We start from the raw sequence: 14,329 nt of genomic DNA on the forward strand, positions 1-14,329 counted from the left end.
TGGTGTAGTGGCTAGTGGGATGGACTAGGAGTTGGGAGATCCGGGTTCTAGTTAGCCATGGAAGCTCACTGGGTGACTTTGGGCCAGTCACTGACTCTCAGCCCAACCTACCTCACAGGGTTGTTGTTGTGAGGATAAAATGGAGAGGAGGATTATGTATGCTGCCTTGGGTTCCTTAAGAAGGAAAAAAGGCGGGAGATAGATAGATATAGATATAGATATAGATATAGATATAGATACATACATACATACATATACACACATACATACATACATATATATATATACATACACACATACACACACACACACACACACAAATATATCCAGCAAAATAGCTAGCAGGTGTTCAAAAATGCAAATATATTTATTAAAGAAAATTATATGTTTCTGGAAGATATTTTCAAGGAGGTAGATTGTGTCAGAGGGAGGGGGGAGGGAGAGAGGGAGGGAGGGAGAGAGAGAGAGATCACAATTTTTAAAACTCTTATCAGCTGAGGAAAGCATTCAGCTGTTAAACTTATATTATAAAAACCAATATTCTCTGTCAAACAAGGGAAGTAGTTACTTCTCATGAACATTATTTCACAGTAGGGAAAGATATACACATACATAAAAGTGACATTGTATGAAGCAAATGTGACCCCAATTAGAGCCAATAACATATCATACAAAAGATTCCAGGATTCTGTCTAATAATATAAAAAAAAAAATCTAGATCTCAGAGTCTCCGAACATCTTGATTTTATTTTCCATGTTATAGATGTATGCATTTCTGTATTTATTTAGTGCCCCACCCTTTCCTCCAATGAGCACAAGGTGGTATACATGGCTGCCCCACTCATTTATCCTCACAACAATCTTGTGAGGTAGGGTAGTCTGTGGGAGGAGGAGTCTTCATGAGGGAGGTCTTCAGCAGGGCTGGTGGAATGGCCAGCTCTCTTATCTCCATTTGTACGGCCAAATTAATTTTAGTTTCCCATTACTCCCTAAGGGAATACCTACCACCCTTCCCAAGTTGGCTCTATGATGGTTTCTCATCCTCAGATGGTGCTTGCTAACTCTCCAGTGGCTCCCATTCATTACACAAATGACTGGCATGACAAAGCCAGACATAGCATATGAGGCACTATCAATGGCAGTAGGGACGAGTCAGAGGGTAGGCATCCCAAAAAAGCTTTGGTGGACAGTGGGGCCTGAGGAGGTGAAACTTGCATTTGAGAGGATGAGAAAGAAAAAAAGTTAAGAAATCCAGTCTGGTCCAAGATGCAAAAGGCCCCTTTCTCATGAAAGTGGTTGGCAATGTGTGGTTATGAAGGATAGTGACTTCATGAAGCGCAGCGGAAGCAGTTGTGGGAAGGTATACTGGCCAGTTTCTCTCTCCTTCAGTCAGGCAGCATCAGCATGAAGGCACATTGGCCTGTTTCATGCAGGCAGCATCAGCTTGAGGCCAAATTATCCGGTCTCTCTCCTTCAGGCAGGCACCTTCAGTATGAAGTCACAATGGCCAGCCACTTTCCTTCAGATAAGAGGAACCAAGTCATTAATGACTTCAGCATAAAGTCACAAGATGCCCAGTGCCTCTCCGTCAGGCAGGCAGTATCAGCATGAAAACACGACGACTAATCTCTCTCTTTCAGGCAGGCAGCATCAGCATGGGGCCACTATGGCCTGTCTCCCCCTTTCAGGTAGCTGGCATCAGTGTGGGGTCAGCAGCTAGTCTCTCGCACTGAAACAAACAGCAAGATGTGGACACTATGTTTTTTCCTTCTCAACTGAAACAGTAGAAGCAGAAGCATGTGGGCACAGTTTCTCTCACTGTGGTGGGCAGCAGCAAAATTTTTGAGTACAGCAGCCACTGGTGTCTCTGTCACTGGAACAGGTACCAAGACGAGGAGAAAAGCTTGCAGGTGGGCACCCCAGCTATTACAGGGCTTCTACATACAACTACCCCGGCCATGGCCTGATGCTAAGAGAAGTGGAGATAATGGAAGCAAGCACAGAATGTTAGCAGCACCCCAGATACAAGAAGGTGACAACTTTCAGAGTCTGCTAGAGTTGGGCACAGTTTGAGGGACAAACTGGCAGGCTAAAGAACAGCAGTCACTGGTATGATAACAGTGGGACTTTCAGAGGGAGCATGTTGGTAAAAATAGACAGGATGGCAGCAGGTAGTCACAGGAGCAGAAGAGAGAAGCCAGAAGAGAGGGAGACTGGCAGGGGGCAACCAGCATTTGGGCAGGAGGAGTTCAGAACACAGATGGAGGGCATACGGACAGGAGTAGAAATGTTCAACCTCGACTTGTGCGCTAAATACCGCACATCTCTGAGCAGCTCAGGGAACCCCAGCAAGGTTGAGTATGGGTTGACTGTGGGATGTCAGTGAACTGTGGGTTGTTGAAAACATGGGTTGTGTTGTGTGAACCCAGCCATGCTAACAAACCATGGTTTGTTAACCACAATAACAAATCATGGTTTGTGAACCACAAACAACCCACAACGGTTATTGTGAACTGTGGGTTGCTCATGGTTAACAAACCATGGTTTGTTATCATAGTTGGGTTTACACAACACAACCACCCATGTTTCAGTGACAATCCATACTCAGCTTTGAGTATGGGTTGAGTGTGAGTTGTCGTGTTGCGTGAACCAGTGTGTTGCAATGGAGCCTGATTTTGTGAGGATGCCCATCTTCATGGTCCTTGCTCTCCCCCTCCCCTCCTTCTCCCCTTCCCTCTGGTTTCAGCAGTTGGGCATCCCACCCTTATGGTAGGCAGCTGTTATGCTATATTAAAAGTACATTTAATTTGCTTTCTATTTAATTTTAGTTAATGCAATCATAAAATGAAATTGACTAATTTAATTTTAGTTATTGTATTAATTAAAACTAAATTAGGTTTGAGAAAGCCAGAGTGGAGTTAGCGTATCAGACTAAGACCTGGGAGACTCGTATTTAAATTCTCACTCAGCCATGAAACTCACCATCTCTCAGGGCTAAACTACACCCTACATTAAATATGTAGTGTGCAGCTGATCCTTGCTTTCTTTTTCTTTTTTAACCTCAGAGTAAGTGTGTGGAGCTTTGAGCCAGATCAGGGACACCTTGTGGGGGATGAAGAGGAGGGAGTCCCTGTGTGTATGTGTTTTGGGTGCAGTGTGTGTGTTCTGGTTGTGGAGTGTGAATGAGTTTACAGGGTGGGGTGTTCCTGAAAGAGAATCTGAGGTGAGTGGATCTTGTGTGTTGGGAGTATGGGGTGGGTGGAAGTACTGGGGGCAATGACTGAGCCTGAATAAGAGAGATAATTGTGGGTTCAAAGGAATGGAGTTGTGTTTTGGGACTCAGACCTCACTTCTACTATGGGATCAGGAACATGGGCAAGTTACTTGTCTTTTAAGCTCACTAGTTTCTATGAGGAGAGTACCTGGCAAGCTTTCTGTGAAATGGGTGTTTTCTGACTGGCTGTGTCCACTATGGCAGCCATTTTGTGACAGTGCTCATGAGTTTCTAAAAATTCCAAATGTTCCACCAGCCTAAATGGTTGGAGAGAGACCCCCGCTACTCCAACTGCCACTGGCACTGCCTCTCTGGATTCTTAGGTGGAGGCCTCTCCAGACCTGCTACCTACAATCCTTTTCATGAAGTGCCAGGAATTAAACCTGGGCCCTTCCCTATATAATGCGTGTGCAAATTCCAAAACCGGTGGTGGCAAGGGGAGGTTCAGCATTCTCCTTGGTGGCCATTCTGAACTGTTTTCACATTTGGCAGAGCACTTAAGATGGATCGCTTTATGGCTTGCCTCTTTTTGTACCGCTCATCAAATAGCACGCTAATAATCATTGTATCTTCTTTTTCTGAAGAGCCTCAAAGCAAATATTTCAAAGGCAGGAAGAAGGCAATACCTGAAGCTGTGTAATTATAGAGCTGGAGCTACGTGTACTGCAGAGTATTTAAACAAATGATACAGATGAATTATCAAGAAGGGGAAAGCTGGGCTGATAAACCATATTCAGGACACTAATCCTGATTGTTTGCTTGGCATTTTCAAACCTTTTAAAATGACAGGTTGTGATCAACAGCTTCCCCTTAGAGGCTGGCGAGGTTCCTGCACTAGCATTTAATGTCTGTTTGATGTTCTTGACTTTGTGTCACATGTACAAACTACTGTTAAGATGTTGAGATATATAGCTGTGATTAAAACAATTCATCCATCTGGTTATAATTAAAGGGCCAAGTTAATTGCAATGACAACTGTATATAGCAAAGCGAATTCTCATCTTTGAAAGGAGCCGTGTACTGTCAACATTGTTTCTAAAGGGTGATGGGCTATTACAGTACAACCCTTACATGACAGGAAATTAATTGCCATTTGTTGATAATTAAAGCTCTCTTAAAAAAAAAAAAACTTGAGAAAAATGAAGAGTAAGAGAGGCATTGCAATTGGCTAATTTCTTACCTCTTGTATCTCCACCACATGCAAGTCTTTATTAATTTTTAGAACTTCTGGATCTAATTTTCCTAATGTCTGACAACCGCATATGTGTAATTAATAATTTCTGTAGCAACTTCCCATGTCCACTGATAACGTAACTTTATACTCTGAACAACTCCGTAAGGTTACACTGAGAACTGTAACTTGCTGGAGGTCAACCAGTGAGTTTTGCAGTTAAGGAACAATTTGGAACTGCATCTCCCAACCCAAGGTAAACTGGCTCCATGCTTGCCTAAGGAGACAAAAGAGAGAGTGAAATACAACTATAAATCAAATGACAATTAGTAGATTAAGTGATCCAATCATAAATAACATTTACACCAGTCTTCTCGAACTGGCACCCTCCAGATGTGTTGGACCACAGCTCCCATAATCCCCACCAGCCATGCTGGTGGTGGGGTGATGGGAGTTGTAGTCCAACACATCTGGAGGTTGCCCGGTTGGGGTATGCTGATTTACATGTTCAGGTTCTTCAGCAAATCTTTGACTTAGTGTGAATGTATGTGCTGCAAACTTGTCTCATTTGCCTTTGTTCGGTTGATTACAATGATAAAGGTGGGATACTGTGTTCTGACTTCCAAAGAGTATCATTAAGGCAATATCTGATGTTGACATATACCACTATTAGTTTTGCTGTATTATTCAGCCATTTGAGTCATTTGGCCTTTTTATTCAGTAATAATCCACAGGAACTCTCCTAGTAAAGATTAGATTTTTTTAAAGGCCAGCCACAGAGAAATATTTAGCATGCAGTCCTGGCTTTTCAACTTTTATTTATTTATTAGTTTTATACCCTGCCTTTCTACCAAAAAATGGCACTCAAGGCAGCTTACAAAAACAATTTAAAATAGATTAAAACAATAAAACACACTGAAATACAATTAAAACATAACAGTTACAGAATAAAAGCAGCATCTAACCCATAGACCCATCTAACAGGCCAAAGGCCTTCTTGAATAAAGTAGTCTTTGCCTGCCATTGGAAAGACAGCAGAGAGAGAGCAACCCTAGCCTCCCTTGGGAGGGAGTTCACAGCCTAGGAGTGGCCACCAAAAAGGCCCTATCTTGTGTCACTACCAAATGCACCTCTGATGGTGGCAGTCTCGAAGAAAGGGCCTCTCCAGAAGATTTAAGAACCAGGCATGTTCGTATGGGAGATGGCAGTCTTTCAGGTAGCCTGGTCCCAAGCTGTAGAGGGCTTTATAAGTCATAACCAGCACTTTGAATTCTGCCTGGAAACAGACCAGTAGCCAGTGAAGCTGCTGTAACAAGGGAGTCATGTGCTCCCTGTAACTGGCCCTGATCAGCAATCTGGCCACAGCATTTTGGACCGGCTGCATTTCTGAACAGTTTTCGAAGGCAGCCCCATGTAGAGTGCGTTACAGTAGTCCAAATGGGATGTAACTAAGGCATGTGTCACTGTGGCCAGATCAGACGTTTCTAGGAATGGGCACAGTTGGCACACTAGCCTCAGTTATGTAAATGCACTCCTGGCCACCACTGAGACATGGGCATCCAGGTTCAAGGCGAAGTCCAGAAGTACACCCAAACTGTGAGCCTGAATCTTCAGGAGGAGTGTAACTTCATCCAGCACAGGTTGCAACCTATTCCCTAATCTGCCTTTTGACTGACCATGAACACTTCTGTCTTGTCTGGATTAAGCTTCAATTTGTTTTCCCTCATCCAGTCCATTACCGACATAAGGCACCAATTTAGAACCAGAACAGCTTCCTTGGATTTAGATGGAAAGGATAGAGTTGGGTGTCATCAGCATACTGGTGGCACCAAACCCCCAAACTCTGGACAATCTCTCCCAGTGGTTTCATGTATATGTTAAATAGCATGGGGGATAGGATGGAACCCTGAGGGACACCACAGGCAAACAACGACGGCGTCTAACAGGAATCCCCCAGCACCACCTTCTAAGATCACCCCTCCAAGTAGGACTGGAACCACCATATAACCGTGCCTCCCAGTCCCACCTCAGACAGAAGCCCCAGAAGGGTACCATGGTCAATGGTATCAAAAGTTGCCAAAAGGTCCAGCAGAACTAATGGGGCAACACTCCCCCTGTCCAGTTCCCAGTGTAGATTGTCCACCAAGGCAACCAAAGCAGCCTCTGTCCCGTAACCATGCCTGAAGCCAGATTGAACTGGATCTAGATAATCAGTCTCATCCAAAAATCCCTGGAGCTGAGAAGCCAACACACGCGCCAACACCTTCACCAAGAATGGAATACTGGAGACTGGTTGGAAATTATCCATTACAGAAGGGTTCAGGGAGTTGTTTTGTTTTTAAAAAACATCGAAGTTCTTGCCACCATTTCCTTTAGGCAAGACGGAGTAACTCCTTGTCGTAAAGAGGTGTACACCGGCACATCTGGTTGGTGCCATGTCGCTCTGGCAAGTGTTCTGCGGAGGCTCTGCAGGTTGCCCCCTCAAACAGCTTTAAAAAGGTTGAAATTTTTTTTTATCTTTCCCTGGAATTAAAAGGGAAAGCTTGAGTACCATCTGGATAAGATCTTGGAAGAACAACTCCTTTTGCAAAGTGGCAGAAGGGCTGGACTCTTAAGGTCAGTTTTTTTCCGGAGTGTCATCTACTCAAAGTTGTTTTGAAACTCCTACGTAGTGAGGAGACCTCAGGGCTGACGAGCACCAGTTTTAGTTAGTAATTTTGAATTGAAAATAACAACATCTGAGGACCTGCAAAATCTGTCTATGTGATTGTTTATGTGACTGTTTGTTTCTAACTATTTCTGCCTGCCTTATCTTTGGAAGAGGGGGATGGCAGCATTAGAGGGAAGGAAGAAAACTGTTGGACCACCGCTGACCCCCCCAACCCCTCCTTCGTTAAAGGCTTCTAAAGATCCTGCAGTAGGGGAGGTACTGGCCTTGATAAAAACTTTGTCTTTTCAACTAGCAGAACAGGCTAAGATTTGGTTTTAATGTTCTGTATATTTTAAATTGTTTTATTGTGTGTTGTTTGGATTTAATTTTTGTGAACCGCCCAGAGAGCTTCGGCTATTGGGCGGTATAGAAATGAAATAAATAAATAAATAAGAGGCTGGACACAATCCAAGATTCCATTACTATCCTTCAAGGGGCTGTGGATTTAATTAATAGCTCTTGACAAAAAATGGAACTGAAGGTCAGTGCCCTCCAAGAACAGATTTATGTGCAAGGAACTACAATGCAACCCAGTCATAATGTCATGTCTGCTAGAATCTCCCAACTGGAGGTAAATTCACGCAGGGCAAATCTGCGCAACCTGGGTATTAAAGATGTGCATGATGGGATAAGCCTGCCTAAATTCCTGGATAAATTTCTGCATGAGCTACTTGTTTTGCCAGCTGATTATTGACTTGATATTGAGCATGCATACCATGTTCCAGGTGCAGCTCATGGCACCAATGGGATTGGAACTGTCATAGTCCAATTTGCAAGAGTTTCTACAAAAAATCATATCCCGCACTTGGCTAGAGAAATGAAAGGACATTTTTGAGGCCAAATTAAGATAAAGCTATGCTATTTCCAGATTACACCAAAGAAATTGCTGACAAAAGAAGGCAATTTACCAAGGCAAGAAATCGTGCAATACAAATGAATTTACAATATCATATCAAATATCCTGCTATATTTTGTATTTTTTTTTGAAGGCCAGATGAAAAAAAATTTAAATCATGAATTGGCGGAGGCTTGGTTGGCTGGCATACAAAGCAAAATGCAGGAGACATCTTTTCCAGCTTCATGAGCTGAGAATTCTTCAATCAAGATTGCTCTTTGGATTTGTTTAGGCTATAAGGGCCGGGCGGTATGCCAGTGAGGATTGTTTATATATATTCCTGTTTTCTTCTTTTTTATATTAGATATGACATACTTCATATAAAATTTTTATTTGGGTGTGTATAGATATGTACACATTCATATATATATATATATATATATATATATCCATCCAGAAATGACATTATTTAAAATACAGACAGTATAAAATATATTAGTGATTTGTTATTATTTTTTATCCCTTTCTTTGTTTCTTTTCTTTTTTTCCTATTATTATTACTTTCATTATTATGAGACTTTGATTAGTAATACCTGCTGGCTAAATTTTTAAGCTCTATTATTATATATTCACTGAAGGGAAATATATGCTTAGTGGAAACGAATTGTATGCTTCCTTCTGTGTTATAAGACTGATGATATGATATTGAAATTTAAGGTTGATTACCTAGGCTGCATATTGTCGCCCTGCTTATTTACCTTATATGCAGAGTACATCATGAGAAACACCGTGTTGGATGAATCACAGGTCGGAATTAAGATTGCCAGGAGAATTATCAACAACCTCAGATACGCAGACGACACCACCCTAATGACAGAAAGTGAAGATGATCTAAAGAGCCTCTTGTTGAGGGTGAAAGTGGGGAGTGCAAAAGCTGGTTTGAAACTCAACATTAAAAAAACTAAGATCATCTCATCTGGCCCCATCACTTCCTGGTATATAGAAGGGGAAGAAATGGAAGCAGTGACAGATTTTATTTTCTTGGGCTCCAAGATCACCACAGACGGTGACTGTAGCCATGAAATTAAAAGACGCTTGCTCCTTGGGAGGAAAGCTATGGCAAACCTAGACAGCATGGTAAGAAGCAGAGACATCACCTTGCCGACAAAGGTCCGCATAATCAAAGCTATGGTTTTCCCAGTAGGAATGTATGGCTGTGAGAGCTGGACTATAAGGAAGGCTGAGCGCCGAAGAATTGATGCTTTCGAACTGTGGTGCTGGACAAGACTCTTACGAGTCCCCTGGAAGGCAAGGAGGTCAAATCAGTTAATCCTAAAGGAAATCAACCCTGATTGCTCATTGGAAGGACACTGAAGCTCAAATATTTTGGCCACCTAATGCGAAGAGAAAAGTCACTGGAAAAGACCCCGATGCTGGGAAAGACTGAAGGCAAAAGGAGAAGGGGACGGCAGAGGATGAGATGGCTAGATAGCATCACCGATGGAATGAATATGAACCTGAGCACACACTGGGAGAGAGCGGAGGACAGGAAGGCCTGGCGTGCTATGGTCCATGGGGTCACGAAGAGTCGGACATGACTTAACGACTGAACAACAACAACCTATGCTGTACTGAAGTGTAATAATGGCAATGATATAGGTATAATTTTTAAATAGAATACTTGAAATCTGTGTGCAATGAAGTTAAAATTTAATCCCTTGAAGTAACTTTTTATATTTTTTCTTTTCCTCTTTTGCTTTCTTCCCCCTTGTCTTCCTTTTGATTTTTTCTTTTCCCTCTCTCTTTCCCCCCGCCTTTTTTTCCTTCTTGCTTTTGTTATTGCCGTGTCCTCTTAAGATACTGTATTGCTGCAAACTGTAGATAATGACTGGGTTGTTGCTATTGTTTATTTCATTTATAAAGATTAAAAATAGAATAAAAAGTGTTTTCCAAAAAAAAAAAAAAAGAGGTGTACACCACTGCCCTTACCCACTTAGCCAGTCCCCACTGGCTGCTTTTATAAGCCAGGAAGGGCAAGGGTCCAGCACACAAGTGGTAGGGCTCACTTCTCCAAGGATCCTGTCCACATCCTCAGGCTGTACAATTTGAAAAACCTCTATTGTAACTGGACAAGCAGGAGCCAAAGTTACATCCACCACACCTGTATCAACTATGGCATCCAAGTCGGTATGGATATGATCAATTTTATCTGCACTGTGTCGCGCAAAGTGGTCACAGCACGCTATTGAGTTACATTTGACAGACACTCTCATCGCTTTTAGTATTTGAATGAACTAAAATCTACAAGCACTTGTCCCAGTCCAGAGGAACCAATCTCCATGCAAAAAATAGGGCTCAGTGCTAAGATCAGCCACTGTAACAGCAGAAATAGTTTCTGTTGAGGAATACATCTAACACATGATCCAGCCCTAGGGTGCTCCTGCACTGTGTACGCACCACCTAATGAACTGCTGTCAGATCTGGCAGCAATGACCACATCTTTGCAGGAGGGGGTTCTGCAAGCAAGGAGAGTCTATGCAGTATTTATGGTTCCCTTGATCAAGACCAATCTAGTGAAGGTCAGGCTAGTCTTTTCCTTTGCAAGCAAGCTTTGTAAGGATCCTGAGCTGTCATAACTAGGCATAACTCTTGAAAAGAGTTCAGCATATTTGGGGAATTAAGTAAAATAAACTATAATAAATCTGAGGTGCTCAATAGGGATGGGTAAATCTATTGGTTTTGGTTTCTCTTGGTTTCTCATTCTTCCAATCATAAGTTTGGGTTGTCCTAAACTCTGAGAATTTTTCCATTCTTAACTTCAATTCATACCTAACGCTGAGGAAAAAAAAAGTTGCATGAAACTTCATACACATTTTTTGTGCACATTTCTCCTAATACATGCATTTTTGTACACAATTTTGCTTAATATGTTGTTGTTGTTGTTGTTCAGTCGTTCAGTCGTGTCCGACTCTTCGTGACCCCATGGACCATAGCATGCCAGGCCTTCCTGTCCTGCGTTCTCTCCCAGAGCGTGCTCAAGTTCATATTCATTGCATCAGTGATGCTATCTAGCCATCTCATCCTCTGCCATCCCCCTCTCCTTTTGCCTTCAGTCTTTCCCAGCATCACGGTCTTTTCCAGGGAGTTTTCTCTTCGCATTATGTGGCCAAAATATTGGAGCTTCAGCTTCAGAATCTGTCCTTCCAATGAGCACTCAGGGTTGATTTCCTTTAGGATGCACTGATTTGACCTCCTTGCAGTCCAGGGGACTCGTAAGAGTCTTGTCCAGCACCACAGTTCAAAAGCATCAATTCTTCGGCGCTCAGCCTTCCTTATAGTCCAGCTCTCACAGCCATACATTACTACTGGGAAAACCATAGCTTTGATTAGACGGACCTTTGTCGGCAAGGTGATGTCTCTGCTTCTTACTATGCTGTCTAGGTTTGCCATAGCTTTCCTCCCAAGGAGCAAGCGTCTTTTAATTTCATGGCTACAGTCACCGTCTGCGGTGATCTTGGAGCCCAAGAAAGTAAAATCTGTCACTGCTTCCGTTTCTTCCCCTTCTATATGCCAGGAAGTGATAGGGCCAGATGCCATGATCTTCGTTTTTTTAATGTTGAGTTTCAAACCAGCTTTTGCACTCTCCTCTTTCACCCTCAACAAGACGCTCTTTAGATCCTCTTCGCTTTCTGCCATTAGGGTGGTATCGTCTGCATATCGGAGGTTGTTGATAATTCTCCTGGCAATCTTAATTCCGACCTCTGATTCATCCAACCCGGCATTTCTCATGATGTACTCTGCATATAAGTTAAATAAGCAGGGTGACAATATGCAGCCTTGTCGTACTCCTTTCCCAATTTTGAACCAATCGGTTGTTCCATCTCTGGTTCTTACTGTTGCTTCTTGACCCTCGTACAGGTTTCTCAGGAGACAGGTAAGGTGGTCTGGTACTCCCATCACTTTCAGAATTTGCCTCAGTTTGTTGTGATCCACACAATCAAAGGCTTTAGCGTAGTCAATGAAGCAGAAATAGACGTTTTTCTGGAATTCTCTTGCTTTCTCCATGATGCAGCGAATGTTGGCGATTTGATCTCTAGTTCCTCTGCCTCTTCGAAACCCAGCTTGTACTTCTGGTAGTTCTCGGTTCGCATACTGCTGAAGCCTAGCTTGTAGGATTTTGAGCATCACCTTGCTGGCATGTGAAATGAGCGCAATTGTGCGGTAGTTTGAACACTCTTTGGCGTTGCCCTTCTTTGGAATTGGAATGTAAACTGACCTTTTCCAGTCTTGTGGCCACTGTTGAGTGTTCCAGATTTGTTGGCATATTGAGTGCGGCACTTTAACAGCATCATCTTTTAGGATTTTAAATAGCTCAGCTGGAATACTGTCATCTCCGCTAGCTTTGTTGTTACTAATGCTTCCTAAGGCCCACTGGACTTCACTCTCTAGGATGTCCGGCTCAAGTTCAGTGACCGCACTATCATGGCTATCAGGGACATGAAGATCTTTCCTGTATAGTTCTTCTGTGTATTCTTTCCACCTCTTCTTAATCTCATCTGCTTCTGTTAGGTCCCTGCCTTCTTTGTCCTTTATCATGCCCGTCTTTGCACAAAACGTTCCCTTGAGATCTCCAATTTTCTTGAAGAGATCTCTAGTCTTTTCCATTCTGTTGTTTTCCTCCATTTCTTTGCATTGTTCATTTAAGAAGGCCTTCTTGTCTCTCCTTGCTATTCTCTGGAACTCTGCATTCAGTTGGATATATCTTCCCCTTTCTCCCTTGCTTTTCACTTCCCTTCTTTCCTCAGCTACTTGTAAAGCCTCATCAGACAGCCACTTGGCTTTCTTGCATTTCTTTTTCTTTGGGATGGATTGAGTTGCTGCCTCCTGAACAATGTTACGGACCTCCGTCCATAGTTCCTCAGGCACTCTGTCTATCAGGTCTAATCCCTGAAATCTATTCCTCAACTACACTCTATATTCATAAGGGATATGATTTAGGTCATACCTGAACGGTTTAGTGGTTTTCCCGACGTTCTTCAACTTAAGCCGAAATTTTGCAAGAAGCAGCTCATGATCTGAGCCACAGTCAGCTCCAGGTCTTGTTTTTTACTGACTGTATGGAGCTTCTCCATCTTTGGCTGCAAAGGACATAATCAATCTGATTTCGATATTGACCATCTGGTGTTGTCCATGTGTAGAGTCGCCTCTTGTGCTGTTGGAAAAGAGTGTTTGCTATGATCAGCATGTTCTCTTGGCAAAACTCTATTAGCTTTTGTCCTGCTTCATTTTGTACACCAAGGCCATGCCTGCCTGTTATCCCGGTGATTTCTTGACTTCCTACTTTTGCATTCTAATCCCCTATGATGAAGAGGACATCTTTTTTTGGTGTTAGTTCTAGAAGGTGTTGTAGGTCTTCATAGAACCTATCAACCTCAGCTTCTTCGGCATCAGTGGTTGAGGCATAGACTTGAATTACTGTGATGTTGAATGGTTTGCCTTGGATTCGTACTGAGATCATTCTATCATTTTTAAGATTGTACCCCAGTACTGCTTTTCCCACCCTTTTGTTGACTATGATTGCTACTCCATTTCTTCTAAGTGATTCTTGCCCACAATAGTAGATATGATGGTCACCTGAATTAAATTCGCCCATTCCTGTCCATTTTAGTTCGCTGATTCCCAAGATGTCGATGTTCAATCTTGCCATCTCATGTTTGACCACCTCCAGCTTACCTTGATTCATTGATCTGACATTCCAGGTTCCTAAACAATATTGTTCTTTACAGCATCGGATTTTCTTTTCACCACCAGACACATCCACAGCTGAGTGTCCTTTCGGCTTTGGCCCAGCCGCTTCACTCTTTCTGGCGCTACTTGGAAATACCCTCTGCTCTTCCCCAGTAGCATATTGGACACCTTCCGAACTGAGGGGCTCATCTTCCGGCGTCATATCTTTTAGCCTTGTGATACGTTCCATGGGGTTTTCTTGGCAAGAATACTGGAGTGGGTTGCCATTTCCTTCTCCAGTGGACCACATTTTGTCAGAACTCTCTGCCATGACCTGTCCGTCTTGGGTGGCCCTGCACGGCATAGCTTATGGCTTCACTGAGTTATGCAAGCCCCTTCGCCACAACAAGGCAGTGATCCATGAAGGGGTTTGCTTAATATACACGTTTGCAATCTATGTTTCTAATCAAATGCATCTTTAATGTGATCTACACTCATATATGCATTTCTGTGTGCCCTTTTCTTTAATATAGAACTAAGGAAGCTGCCTTATACTGACTCAGACCCTTTGTCCATCTAGCCCAGTATCGTTGACACTGAGTGGCAGCGGCT

At 42.8% G+C, this 14,329-nt stretch overlaps 1 long non-coding RNA gene across 1 annotated transcript in view; it reads right to left on the reverse strand.

Moving 5' to 3' along the window:
• Window positions 1-340: 340 nt before the first annotated feature.
• LOC146358992 (uncharacterized) overlaps window positions 341-14,329 on the reverse strand; it is a 67,151-nt gene continuing 53,162 nt past the window's right edge. Inside the window, exons 5-6 of the long non-coding RNA XR_014786439.1 lie at window positions 4,455-4,722; window positions 341-1,729 (exon numbers count right to left, since the gene is read on the reverse strand). This is a non-coding gene — a long non-coding RNA (uncharacterized LOC146358992). The remainder of the gene's footprint in view (window positions 1,730-4,454; window positions 4,723-14,329) is intronic.

The sequence above is a fragment of the Heloderma suspectum genome, chromosome 1, assembly GCF_057233095.1.
Source record: "Heloderma suspectum isolate Gila_16-S chromosome 1, 16-S_ref, whole genome shotgun sequence".
NCBI classification, from domain to species: Eukaryota; Metazoa; Chordata; class Lepidosauria; order Squamata; family Helodermatidae; genus Heloderma; species Heloderma suspectum.